The sequence below is a fragment of the Salmo trutta genome, chromosome 15, assembly GCF_901001165.1.
Source record: "Salmo trutta chromosome 15, fSalTru1.1, whole genome shotgun sequence".
NCBI classification, from domain to species: Eukaryota; Metazoa; Chordata; class Actinopteri; order Salmoniformes; family Salmonidae; genus Salmo; species Salmo trutta.
The window spans coordinates 24874113-24888589 of NC_042971.1; the positions used below are offsets into that span (position 1 = coordinate 24874113).

A 14477-nucleotide genomic window follows, 5' to 3' on the forward strand; every position below is an offset into this window, starting at 1 on the left:
TTAAGTAAACAAATGGCATTGCTGAATTCACATTGTTTGATATTTCATGCAGCCACAGAATAGAAAAAAGATAAACAATGATTTTGTTTTCAAATTGTTTAAAGTTGAAAGATATCACTCAAGCAAAAAAAAGAGCCTGTACAATGAGTCTGAGTTCTGTAAGTATGCCTCCGGGATAATATGGTACATTTGGCCTAATGTATAGGACCTCAAACAAATATATAAGACCAAAGACAAGGTTTTAATGAAGCCAGCAACGCTGATACCACATTATTTTTCTAGAAGAAACATTGGGAATTTGGGAGAGAGAGAGAGAGAGAGTACTTCATCAACTTTTAGATTGCTTAAAACACCAGTAAAATTATGCTAACTGAAACCTTTACAATATAATCAGCAGTTCAAAAGGTATAATCAGTTAATCTTATTTTGTTAAATCTAATCTCAAAGAATTCATTTTAGTGATTGATAGTATACAGGTATTATTGCATGTTGACTAACCAAATGCAGTGAAATTAGTTTAAATCTAGTCATGATCAGTTTTATATATGTCTTTCAGTAGTCTAAATTTAGTAGATTGGCTTGAAAGCAGCATTCATTGATGTTGTTGCAAAACTTGATGTTACACTTCGTTCACTTTTGGGAAAACTGGTCCATTCACTTGGTAGCTAGCTATCATTAGTTCAAATAAAGCAAAATGATGTACTAAAATGAAAGTATAAACCCACTATAGTGATGTCGGTTAGAAGTTATGAATGAGGTCCCAGGCGAAGGGTTCTCTGTTGAATGTGGACACGCATTGGATAGTCCTTGCACTTTGAAACCCACGCCCACTGTGGCCTATAACACCGCCCACAAGCAAAATCCTCTTATTTGACCAGATCCCCTTCTTCAGCCAGCGGAGGTCTATATTTAATCCTTTATAAAGTCTGACAAAAATATAGGAACAAGGTGAAATCTATTTCAATTAATGGTGTCAGAATGCACTGCTGTATTAAAGCAAACCTGTTGACATGTTCTTTTGCAGATTTAAAGCCAGATTAACACATTGCAGAATGTATCCATAATCATGAATGAATAAGCATATTTATTTGACAAGGATGAAAAACCTGAACTCGAACAATTACACTGTTGAAATTCAAACTAAATAGTAAACAATGCATACATATGCATTTCATACATAACATATAAATATCTGACTTGAAGTAAACATTTAAATGATTCATTCATCAATGCCACAAACCTGGGACATGGAAGAGCACCATATGAACTATTATTACTATCCGAGGGTGCACAGATTCTTCTGTTTTTCTATTACAGGAATTAGACCAACACAAATAACACAAAATCAGCATATTGTGATTTTTGGTGGGCGAGTTACAAATGGAGAAGCAACTGGATGCATACGGTAGGTTTAATATAAAATACTTGGTCAACTCCAGCAGAATGAGAAACACACTTAACAGACTCAAAACAAGGAAGCCATGTCTAAACACAGCTATATCAACACACTTGAACTCTGCTGTCAATTGTGAGCAGTGCATTTACCACGGCATTCACTCAGAATAAGCAGGACAGCATTACACAGGTAAAGAAAAGCTAACAAAAACAGTCCACAACAACACTTTTAAACGTGTTACTGAGTCTAAACGCTATTAAATCAGGGGAAGTGAAGGAAGCAGCATTGGGAAAATAGGTGAAAGTAGGGTGGGTTTATAGATATAAGATGGAGTGTTCCAAAGTGATGGAAGTTGCCTTTATTGTCATGGGACAATAAAGGCACAGTGTGGAATAAGGGGTAGCTAGAGAGATGGTTGGCCATAGAATAAACATAAAATGGGGTGCTGATGTGCTTTTGCACCCCTTTTAGGTCGATGTCACAAATATCCAGTTCATGTCCAGCAATACTCTTGAGTCTCAGTTTGTGTCCCTCGACGTCATTCCGTCTCAGTTGTAGCGTTCAAATCGTGGTCATCGTGTGCCTGTGACTCACAACATTAAAGATGATAAGTGATCACAGAATTTCAACAAATTGAGCCATACATAATACAACTTAAGCATTAAGGACAGTATTTTGTTGACAACATGGTCGTTTACACTATGTCTACTGTGTGTGAATGATGGAATAATCTTACCCCGGCTGTAGGTCCATTTGAGAGTGTGTGGTCAATAAGGCCTGCACATCAACCAGTACTGGACCGTTGAAGACTTGGGATGCCTGCTCTCTCTCTCAAAGTGCTGCTTGAATGTCTTTGGATCTGTGTCTATAAAGGTCAAGTACAAAATGGAGGAAGTAAAAAATCTGTGGCTTAGATGCATTCTATTGCTTTGAATTCCAACAAACTACTACACATATGAAAGACTGTAACACACAGGCCTGTACAATAGCCTACACATGGAGAGGAACCCAAAGGCACATAGAGTACCAACCAATAATACTCACCCGACAGACAGGGCAGGTGTGGACAAAATGTTGCCTTGGAAGCAGTCTTCTGGTCTGCAGCTGCTCCCTTCTTCTTAAATCAAATCAAATCATATTTTATTGGCCACATACACATATTTAGCAGATTTTATTGCGGGTGTAGCGAAATGCTTGTGTTCCTAGCCCCAACAGTGCAGCAGTATCTAACAGTTCACAACAATAGACACAAATTTAAAATTAAAGGAACGGAATTAAGAAATATATCAATATTAGGACGAGTAATGTCGTTCGTCTTTTCAGATCGCTGCAGCTGGCGACTGGAACGAGCTGCAACAAACACTCAAACTGGACAGTTTTATCTCAATCTCTTCATACAAAGACTCAATCATGGGCACTCTTACTAACAGCTATGGCTGCTTTGCGTGATGTATTGTTGTCTCTACCTTCTTGCCCTTTGTGCTGTTGTCTGTGCCCAACAATGTTTGTACCCTGTTTTGTGCTGCTACCATGTTGTGCTGCTGCCATGTTGTGTTGCCACCATGTTGTTGTCATGTTGTGTTGCTATTATGATGTGTTGTCATGAGTTTCTGCCATGCTATGTTGTCGTCTTCGGTCTCTCTTTATGTAGTGTTGTGTTGTCTCTCTTGTTGTGATTTGTGTTTGGTCCTATATTTTTATTTAATTTATTTATATTTTTAATCCCAGCCCCCATCCCCGCAGTAGGCATTTTGCCTTTTGGTAGGCCGTCATTGTAAATAAGAATTTGTTCTTAACTGACTTGCCTAGTTAAATAAAGGTAAAAAAAATGGCGGAGTGGCATTGACTAAAATACAGTAGAATGGAACACAGTATATACATATGAGATGAGTAAAGCAGTGTGTAAACTTTATTCAAGTGACTAGTGTTCCATTATTAAAGTGATTCCATGTCTATGTATACAGGGCAGCAGCCTCTAAGGTGCAGGGTTGAGTAACCGGGTGGTAGCCGGCTAGTGATGGCTATTTAACAGTCTGATGGCCTTAAGATAGAAACTGTTTTCAGTCTCTCGGTCCCAGCTTTGATGCACCTGTACTGACCTCACCTTCTAAATGATTACGGGGTGAAAAGGTCGTGGCTTGGGTAGTTGATGTCCTTGATGATCTTTTTGGCCTTCCTGTGACATTGGGTGCTGTAGGTGTCCTGGAGGGCAGAGATTGTGCCCCCGGTGATGTATTGGGCGGACCGCACCACCCTCTGGAGAGCCCTGCGATTGCGGGTGGTGCAGTTGCCGTACCAGGTGGTGATACAGCCTGACAGGATACTCTCAATTGTGCATCTGTAAAAGTTTGTAAGGGTCTTAAGGATGAAGCCGAATTTCTTCAGCCTCTTTTCTTCAGGTTATTAATCAACCTACCAGGGTGTTTACAAACACTACAGGAACAAGATCATCCACATGTATAGATCACATTTTTACTAATGCTGTAGAACTTTGTTCTAAAGCTGTATCCATACCCATTGGATGCAGTGATCACAATATAGTGGCTATATCCAGGAAAGCCAAAGTTCCAATAGCTGGGCCTAAAATAGTGTATAAGATTTCGCTCTTATGTGGATGATGTTAAAAATATTTGTTGGTCTGATGTGATTAATGAGGAGCATCCAGACGCTGCACTTGATGAATTTATGAAATTGCTTCTTCCAATTATTGATAAACATACACCTGTTAAGAAACTGACTGTTAAGGCTCCATGGATTGAAAAACTGTATGGTTGAAAGAGATGGGGCAAAAGGAGTGGCTAATAAGTCTGGGTGCACATCTGACTGGCTTACTTACTGCAAATTGAGAAATTATGTGACTAAACACAACAAAAAGAAGAATAAACTTAAATATGAACCCAAGATCAATGATATAAAGAATAATGGGAAAAACACTTGAGTACTTTAAATGAAATTATGGGCAGAAAGACAAATTCAACTCCATCTTTCATCGAGTCAGATGGCTTATTCATCACAAAACCATTTGATGTTGCCAATTATTTTAATGATTGTTTCATTTGCAAAGTGGGCAAACTTAGGCAGGAAATGCCAACCACGAACAGTGAGTAATTGTATTCATGCAAACAAATAATGAAAGAAAAGCAGTGCAAGTTTGAATTTTGTATAGTTATTGTGGGAGAGGTGGAAAAATTATTGTTATCGATCAATAATTACAAATCTCCTGGCATTGACAACTAGATGGAAAACTACTGAGGATGGTAGCTGACTCTATAGCCACTACTATCTACCATATTTTGAATCTGAGCCTAGAGGAAAGTCTTTGTCCTCAGGTCTGGAGGGAAGCCAAAGTAATTCCGCTACCCAAGAGTGGTAAAGCGGCCTTTACTGGATCTAACAGCCAACTCTTAGCAAACTGTTAGAAAAATTGTGTTTGACCAAATACAATGCTATTTCTCTGTAAACAAATTAACAACATATATTCAGCTGCTTATAGAGAATGGCACTCAACATGTCCTGCACTGACACAAATGACTGATGATGGTTGAAATAAACTGATAATAAGAAGATTGTGGGAGCTGCACTGTTAGATTTCAGTGCAGCCTTTGAAATTATTGACCATAACCTGTTGTTGAAAAATGGCATATTGTGGATTCAGAGCTATCTATCTAATAGAACTGAGAGGGTTTTCTTTAATGGAAGCTTCTCTAATGTCAAACATGTAAAGTGTGGTGTACCGCAAGGCAGCTCTCTAGGCCCTCTCTACTCTTTTCAATTTTTACCAATGACCTGCACAGGCATTAAACAAAGCATGTGTGTCTATGTATGCTGACAATTCAACTATATACGCATCATCAACCACAGCTAATGAAGTCACTGAAACCCTTAACAAAGAGTTGCAGTCTGTTTTGGAATGGGTGGCCAGTAATAAACTGGTCCTGAACATCTCTAAAACTAAGAGCATTGTATTTGGTACAAATCATTCCTTAACTTCTATACCTCAGCTAAATCTGGTAATGAATGGTGTGGCTGTTGAACAAGTTGATGAGACTAAATTACTTGGCATTACCTTAGATTGTAAACTGTCATGGTCAAAACATATACAGTTGAAGTCGGAAGTTTACATACACCTTAGCCAAATACATTTAAACTCAGTTTTTCACAATTCCTGACATTTAATCTTGTAAATATTCCCTGTCTGAGGTCAGTTAGGATCACCCTTTTATTTTAAGAATGTGAAATGTCAGAATAATAGTAGAGAGAATGATTTATTTCAGCTTTTATTTCTTTCATCACATTCCCAGTGGGTCAGAAGTTTACATTCCCTCAATTAGTATTAGGTAGTATTGCCTTTAAATTGTTTAACTTGGGTCAAAAGTTTTGGGTAGCCTTCCACAAGCTTCCCACAATAAGTTGGGTGAATTTTGGCCCATTCCTCCTGACAGAACTGGTGTAACTGAGTCAGGTTTGTAGGCACCCCCACAACATTATCAGTGAAATAATCTGTCTGTAAACAATTGTTGGAAAAATTACTTGTGTCATGCACAAAGTAGATGTCCTAACCAACTTGTCAAAACTATAGTTTGTAAACAAGAAATTTGTGGAGTGGTGGAAAATTGAGTTTCAATGACTCCAACCTAAGTGTATGTAAACTTCCGGCTTCAACTGTAGATTCAATGGTTGTAAAGATGGGTAGAGGTCTATCCGTAATAAAGATATTTTTTACACCACACTCCAAAAAGCAAGTTCTGCAGGCCCTAGTTTTGGCTAATCTTGATTATTGTCCAGTCGTGTGGTCCAGTGCTGCAAGGAAAGACCTAGTTAAGCTGCAGCAGGCCCAGAACAGAGCGGCACGTTTTGCACTTAATTGTAATCAGGGGGCTGATATCAATACTATGCATGCCAGTCTCTCTTGGCTAAGAGCTGAGATGAGACTGACTGCATCACTTCTTTTTAAAAGAAACATGAATGCGTTGAAAATCCCAAATTGTTTGCATAGTCAACTTACACACAGCTCTGACACACACATTTCTCCCACCAGACATGCCACCAGGGGTCTTTTCACAGTCCCCAAATCGAGAACAAAATCAAGAAAGCGTACAGTAATATATAGAGCCCTTATTGCATCTCATATTGCGCAAATAAACAGCAAACCTGGTTTCAAAAAACAGATAAAGCAACACATCGAGGCACAACGCCTCTCCCCTATTTGACCTAGATAGTTTGTGTGTATGCATTGATATGTAGGATACGTGTACCTTTAACCCCTGTGCAGCCTCGGATGGACATCCTGCGAAAAATCCTATCGTCATTAGCATAACAAAATGTAATCATTTTTTTTCATTTTTTTTTTTCAAATTATATCGTTTTATAGATACACCTCTCCTGAATCGAACCACGTTGTCCGATTTCAAAAAGGCTTTACAGCAAAAGCAAAACATTAGATTATGTTAGAGGAGTATATCGGAAAAGTAGCCACATAGCCATTTTCCGACCAACCACATGCATCACAAATAACCAAAAAACAGCTAAATGCAGCACTAACCTTTTACAAACTTCATCAGATGACACACCTAGGACATCATGTTACACAATGCATGCATTCTTTTGTTCGATAAAGTTCATATTTATATACTGCTCAAAAAAATAAAGGGAACACTTAAACAACACAATGTAACTCCAAATCAATCACACTTCTGTGAAATCAAACTGTCCACTTAGGAAGCAACACTGATTGACAATACATTTCACATGCTGTTGTGCAAATGGAATAGACAACAGGTGGAAATTATAGGCAATTAGCAAGACACCCCCAATAAAGGAGTGGTTCTGCAGGTGGTAACCACAGACCACTTCTCAGTTCCTATGCTTCCTGGCTGATGTTTTGGTCACTTTTGAATGCTGGCGGTGCTTTCACTCTAGTGGTAGCATGAGACGGAGTCTACAACCCACACAAGTGGCTCAGGTAGTGCAGCTCATCCAGGATGGCACATCAATGCGAGCTGTGGCAAGAAGATTTGCTGTGTCTGTCAGCGTAGTGTCCAGAGCATGGAGGCTCTACCAGGAGACAGGCCAGTACATCAGGAGACGTGGAGGAGGCCGTAGGAGGGCAACAACCCAGCAGCAGGACCGCTACCTCCGCATTTGTGCAAGGAGGAGCAGGAGGAGCACTGCCAGAGCCCTGCAAAATGACCTCCGGCAGGCCACAAATGTGCATGTGTCTGCTCAAACGGACAGAAACAGACTCCATGAGGGTGGTATGAGGGCCCGACGTCCACAGGTGGGGGTTGTGCTTACATCCCAACACCGTGCAGGACGTTTGGCATTTGCCAGAGAACACCAAGATTGGCAAATTCGCCACTGGGGCCCTGTGCTCTTCACAGATGAAAGCAGGTTCACACTGAGCACATGTGACAGACGTGATAGTCTGGAGACGCCGTGGAGAACGTTCTGCTGCCTGCAACATCCTCCAGCATGACCGGTTTGGCGGTGGGTCAGTCATGGTGTGGGGTGGCATTTCTTTGGGGGGCCGCACAGCCCTCCATGTGCTCGCCAGAGGTAGCCTGACTGCCATTAGGTACCGAGATGAGAATCTCAGACCCCTTGTGAGAGCATATGCTGGTGCGGTTGGCCCTGGGTTCCTCCTAATGCAAGACAATGCTAGACCTCATGTGGCTGGAGTGTGTCAGCAGTTCCTGCAAGAGGAAGGCATTGATGCTATGGACTGGCCCGCCCGTTCCCCAGACCTGAATCCAATTGAGCACATCTGGGACATCATGTCTCGCTCCATCCACCAACGCCACATTGCACCATAGACTGTCTAGGAGTTGGCGGATGCTTTAGTCCAGGTCTGGGAGGAGATCCATCAGGAGACCATCTGCCACCTCATCAGGAGCATGCCCAGGCGTTGTAGGGAGGTCATACAGGCACGTGGAGGCCACACACACTACTGAGCCTCATTTTGACTTGTTTTAAGGATATTACATCAAAGTTGGATCAGGCTGTAGTGTGGTTTTCTACTTTAATTTTGAGTGTGACTCCAAATCCAGACCTCCATGAGTTGATAAATTGGATTTCTATTGATTATTTTTGTGTGATTTTGTTGTCAGCACATTCAACTATGTAAAGAAAAAAGTATTTAATAAGATTATTTCTTTCATTCAGATCTAGGATGTGTTATTTTAGTGTTCCCTTTATTTTTTTGAGCAGTTTATATAAAAACAGCATTTTACATCGGCACGTAACGTTGACTAACTATTTTCCCTCAAATGCATCTGGTGAAACAGTGCTACAATTTACTAAATTACTATTCGAAAACATTTTTAAAATGTAATATTGTCATTCTAAGATTTATAGATGAATATCTCTTGAAAGCACCTGTAATGCCAGATTTAAAAATAACTTTACTGGGTAATCACACTTTGCGATAAAAGGGGATGCGATACTCAGAACAATAGGCTAGCAATAGCAATAGGCTAGCCATCTTGGAACAATCGCATATCAAATCTAGTCTTGTATACTATTGTCAATAATCCCTTACCTTTGATTATCTTCATCCTTAGGCACTTCCAGGAATCCCAGGTCCACAACAAATGTATTTTCGTTCGAAAAAGTTAATCCTTTATGTTCCATTAGCTTGTTGTTGTTAGCGCGTTCTGAAGGCTGAACCAAAAGTTCCGACGTGCGCGGGGCTACTCTTTCAACAAAATGCTTTTTTTTCTTATTTAGGTTCGTTCAAACATGTCAAACGTTGTATAACATAAATCTGTAGGGTCTTTTTCAACGAGAGCTCCAATAAGATTCGAGGGGGACGATTGCATTGCGTTTCAAAACGCTTCGAAAGGGGAGGGTAACCAGGGGCGCCGGCGTCATAATGGTGATGGCCCTCTCCGTGTGACCACGTTCCACAGCGTGTCATTGTGTCAGTTTTCACAGTAGGAGACTCAAATCACTTTGTAAAGACTGGGGAAATCTAGTGGAAGCAATAGGAAGTGCTCAATGAACCATAGCTCACGGTGTGATTAATAGGCAACGTGATGAAGTTGAGTTCGCAATTCAGAATTCCACTTCCTGTTTCGATCTGTCTCGGGGTTTTGACTGCCATATGAGTTCTGTTATACTCACAGACACCATTCAAACAGTTTTAGAAACTTTAGGGTGTTTTCTATCCACAAGTATTAATTATATGCATATCCTAGCTTCTGAGTTTGAGTAGGAGGCCGTTTAAAATGGGCACGATTTTTTTTCAAAAATCGCTGTAGCGCCCCCTATCCTAGGGGAACGCCAAGAGGTAAAAAAAATGTATGTACTTCTGTCCTTGAGCTGTTCTTGTCTATTGATGTTCTGTATTATGTCATTCTGTATTATGTTTCATGTTTTGTGTGGACCCCAGGAAGAGTAGCTACTGCTTTTGCAACAGCTAATGGGGATCCAAATAAAATACCAAATACCAAAAAAGGCTGAACTATAGTCAATGAACAGCGTTCTTATGTAGGTATTCCTCATCACTAGATTGAAAGATGGTGCTGTCATATATGGAAGCTTTACTTCTAGCTCCTAAGCAACTTTGCACAAGCATTTTGCTATACCCGCAAAAACATCTGCTAAATAAACTCAGCAATAAAAGAAATGTCCCTTTTTCAGGACCCTGTCTTTCAAAGATAATTCGTAAAAATCGAAATAACTTCACAGATCTTCATTGTAAAGGGTTTAAACATTGTTTCCCATACTTGTTCAATTAACCATAAACAATTCATGAACATGCACCTGTGGAACGGTCGTTAAGACACTAACAGCTTACAGACGGTAGGCAATTAAGGTCACAGTTATGAAAACGTAGGACACTAAAGAGGTCTTTCCACTGATGCTGAAAAACACCAAAAGAAAGATGCCCAGGGTCCCTGCTCATCTGTGTGAAAGTGCCTTAGGCGTGCTGCAAGGAGGCATGAGGACTGCAGATGTGACCAGGGCAATAAATTGAAATGTCCGTACTGTGAGACGCCTAAAACAGCGCTACAGGGAGACAGGACGGACAGCTGATCGTCCTTGCAGTGGCAGACCACGTGTAACAACACCTGCACAGGATCGGTATATCCGAACATCACACCTGCGGGACAGGTACAGGATGGCAACAACAACTGCTCGAGTTACACCAAGAACGCACAATCCCTCCATCAGTGCTCACACTGTACGCAATAGGCTGAGAGAGGCTGGACTGAGGGCTTGTAGGCCTGTTGTAAGGCAGGTCCTCACCAGACATAATTTGGGCACAAACCCACCGTCGCTGGACCAGACAGGACTGGAAAAAAATGCTCTTCTCTGACGAGTCGCGGTTTTGTCTCACCAGGGGTGATGGTCGGGTTCGCGTTTATCGTCGAAGGAATGAGCGTTACACCGAAACCTGTACTCTGGACTGGGATTGATTTGGAGGTGGCGGGTCTGTCATGGTCTGGGGTGGTGTGTCACAGCATCATTGGACTGAGCTTGTTGTCATTTCAGGCAATCTCAACGCTGTGTGTTACAGGGAAGACATCCTCCTACCTCATGCGGTACCCTTCCTGCAGGCTCATCCTGACATTACCCTCCAGCATGACAATGCCACCAGCCATACTGCTCGTTCTGTGAGTGATTTCCTGCAAGACAGGAATGTCAGTGTTCTGCCATGGCCAGCGAAGAGCCCGGATCTCAATCCCATTGAGCACGTCTGGGACCTGTTGGATCGGAGGGCCATTACCCCAGAAATGTCCGGGAACATGCAGATGTCATGGTGGAAGAGTGGGGTAAGATCTCACAGCAAGAACTGGCAAATCTGGTGCAGTCCATGAGGAGGAGATGCACTGCAGTACTTAATGCAACTGGTGGCCACACCAGATACTGACTTTTGATTTTGGACGTCAAGGACGTCGTCCCCACAGTGACTGTACCTACATAACCCAACCAGAGGCCACAGGCAAAATTTGCACTGAGCTAAAGGGTGAGCCTTTCAAGGAGCGGGACTCTAACCCGGAAGCTTATAAGAAATTGCGCTATGGCCTCCGACGAACCATCAAACAGCAAAGCGTCAATACAGGACTAAGATCGAATCATACTACACCGGCTCCGATGCTCGTCAGATGTGGCAGGGCTTGCAAACTATTACAGACTACAAAGGGAAGCACAGCCGAGAGCTTCCCAGTGACACGAGCCTACCAGACGAGCTAAATAACTTCTATGCTCGCTTCGAGACAAGTAACACTGAAACATGCATGACAGCATCAGCTGTTCCGGACTCTCCGCAGTCGATGTGAGTAAGACCTTTAAACAGGTCAACATTCACGAGACCGCTGGGCCAGGCGGATTACCAGGACGTGTGTACTCTGAGCATGCGCTGACCAACTGGCAAGTGTCTTCACTGACATTTTCAACCTCTCCCTGTCTGAGTCTGTAATACCAACATGTTTCAAGCAAACCACCATAGTCCATGAACACTAAGTTAACCTGCCTAAATGACTACCAAGCAGTAGCACTCATGTCTGTAGCCATGAAATGCTTTGAGAGGCTGGTCATGGCTCACATCAACACCATTATCCCAGAAACTCTAGACCCACTCCAATTGGCCTACCACCCCAACAGATCCACAGATAATGCAATCAACACTGCCCTTTCCCACCTGAACCAAAGGAACACCTACAATGAGGGAAATAAGTATTTGATCCCCTGCTGATTTTGTACGTTTGCCCACTGACAAAGAAATGATCAGTCTATAATTTTAATGGTCGGTTTATTTGAACAGTGAGAGACAGAATAACAACAAAAAAATCCTGAAAAACACATGTCAAAAAAGTTATCAATTGATTTGCATTTTAATGAGGGAAAAGATTTCTGGCTCCCAGGTGTCTTTTATACAGACAATGAGCTGAGATTAGGAGCACACTCTTAAAGGGAGTGCTCCTAATCTTAGTTTGTTACCTGTATAAAACACACCTGTCCACAGAAGCAATCAATCAATCAATCAGATTCCAAACTCTCCACCATGGCCAAGACCAAAGAGCTTTCCAAGGATGTCAGGGACAAGATTGTAAACATTCACAAGGCTGGAATGGGCTACAAGACCATCGCCAAGCAGCTTGGTGAGAAGGTGACAACGCGATTATTCGCAAATGGAAGAAACACAAAAGAACTGTCAATATCCCTCAGCTTGGGGCTTCATGCAAGATCTCACCTCGTGGAGTTGCAATGATCATGAGAACGGTGAGGAATCAGCCCAGAACTACACGGGAGGATCTTGTCAATGATCTCAAGGCAGCTGGGACCCAAAACACACAGCCAAGGCAACAAAGGAGTGGCTCATTAAGGTCCTGGAGTGGCCTAGCCAGTCTCCAGACCTTAATCCCATAGAAAATATGTGGAGGGAGCTGAAGGTTCGAGTTGCCAAACGTCAGCCTCGAAACCTTAATGACTTGGAAAAGATCTGCAAAGAGGAGTGGGACAAAATCCCTCCTGAGATGTGTGCAAACCTGGTGGCCAACTCCAAGAAACGTCTGACCTCTGTGATTGCCAACAAGGGTTTTGCCACCAAGTACTAAGTCATGTTTTGCAGAGGGGTCAAATACTTATTTCCCTCATTAAAATGCAAATCATTTTATAACATTTTTGACATGCGTTTTTCTGGATTTTTTTGTTCTTATTCTGTCTCTCACTATTCAAATAAACCTACCATTAAAATGATAGACTGATCATTTCTTTGTCAGTGGGCAAACGTACAAAGTCAGCAGGGGATGAAATACTTTTTTCCCTCACTGTATATGATAATGCTATTCATTGACTTCAGTTCAGCATTCAACACCATAGTGCCCTCAAAGCTCATCACTAAGCTAAGGTCCCTGGGACTAAACACCTCCATCTCCAACTGGATCCTGGACTTCCTGATGGGCCGCCTCCAGGTGGTAAGGGTAGGTAACAACACATCCGCCACGCTGATCCTCAACACGGGGGCCCCTCCAGGGTGCGTGCTCAGTCCCCTCCTGTACTCCCTGTTCACTCATGACTGCACGGCCAGGCCAGGCCCGACTCCAACACCATCATTATTTTTCCTGATGACACAACAGGGGTAGGCCTGATCACCGACAACGATGAGGCAGCCTATAGGGGAGGTGGTCAGAGACCTGACAATGTGGTGCAAGGACAATAACCTCTCCCTCAACGTGATCAAGACAAAGGAGATGATTACGAACTACAGGAAAAGGAGGACTGAGCACGCCCCCATTCTCATCAACGGGCTGTAGTGGAGCAGGTTGAGAGCTTCAAGTTCTTTGGCATCCACATCACTGACAAACTAACATGGTCTAAGCACACCAAGACAGTCGTGAAGAGGGCACAACAAAACCTATTCCCCTTCAGGAGACTGAAAAGATTTGGCATGGGTCCTCAGATCCTCAAAAGGTTTTACAGCTGCACCATCGAGAGCATCCTGACGGGTTGCATCACTGCCTGGTATGGCAACTGCTCATCCTCCGACTGCAAGGCACTACAGAGGGTAATGTGTACGGCCCAATACATCACCGGGGCCAAGCTTCCTGCCATCCAGGACATCTATACCAGGCGGTGTCAGAGGAAGGCCCTAAAAATTGTCAAAGACTGCACAGTACCGGAGCGCCAAGTCCAAGACTATTTGCATTGCTGCCCCCCCCCCCCCCCCCCACGCTGCGGCTACTCTCTGTTATTATCTATGCATAGCCACTTTAATAACTCTATCTACATGTGCATAATTACCTCAATTACCTCGACACCGGTGCCCCCGCACATTGACATATTGACTCTGTACCGGTACCCCCGTATATAACCCCGCTATTGTTAATTATTGCTGCTCTTTAATTATTTGTTATTCTTATCGCTTACTTTTTTGGGGGTATTTTCTTTAAACTGCATTGTTGGTTAAGGGCTTGTAAGTAAGCGTTTCACTGTAAGGTACACCTGTTGTATTTGTCGCATGTGACAAATAAGCGGCTACCCAGAACATATCCCAGTCCGCGTGATCAAAACTATCTTGAAGCATGGATTCCAATTGGTCAGACCAGCGTTGAATAGACCTTAGCACGGGTACTTC

General features: G+C 42.5%; 1 long non-coding RNA gene across 1 annotated transcript; it reads right to left on the reverse strand.

Moving 5' to 3' along the window:
* Positions 1 to 1782: 1782 nt before the first annotated feature.
* LOC115148675 (uncharacterized) lies at positions 1783 to 2512 on the reverse strand. The gene is made up of 3 exons (XR_003866715.1): positions 2441 to 2512; positions 2133 to 2261; positions 1783 to 1979 (listed from the first exon to the last, which is right to left on the reverse strand). It is a non-coding gene; the product is annotated as an uncharacterized LOC115148675 (long non-coding RNA).
* Positions 2513 to 14477: the final 11965 nt, after the last annotated feature.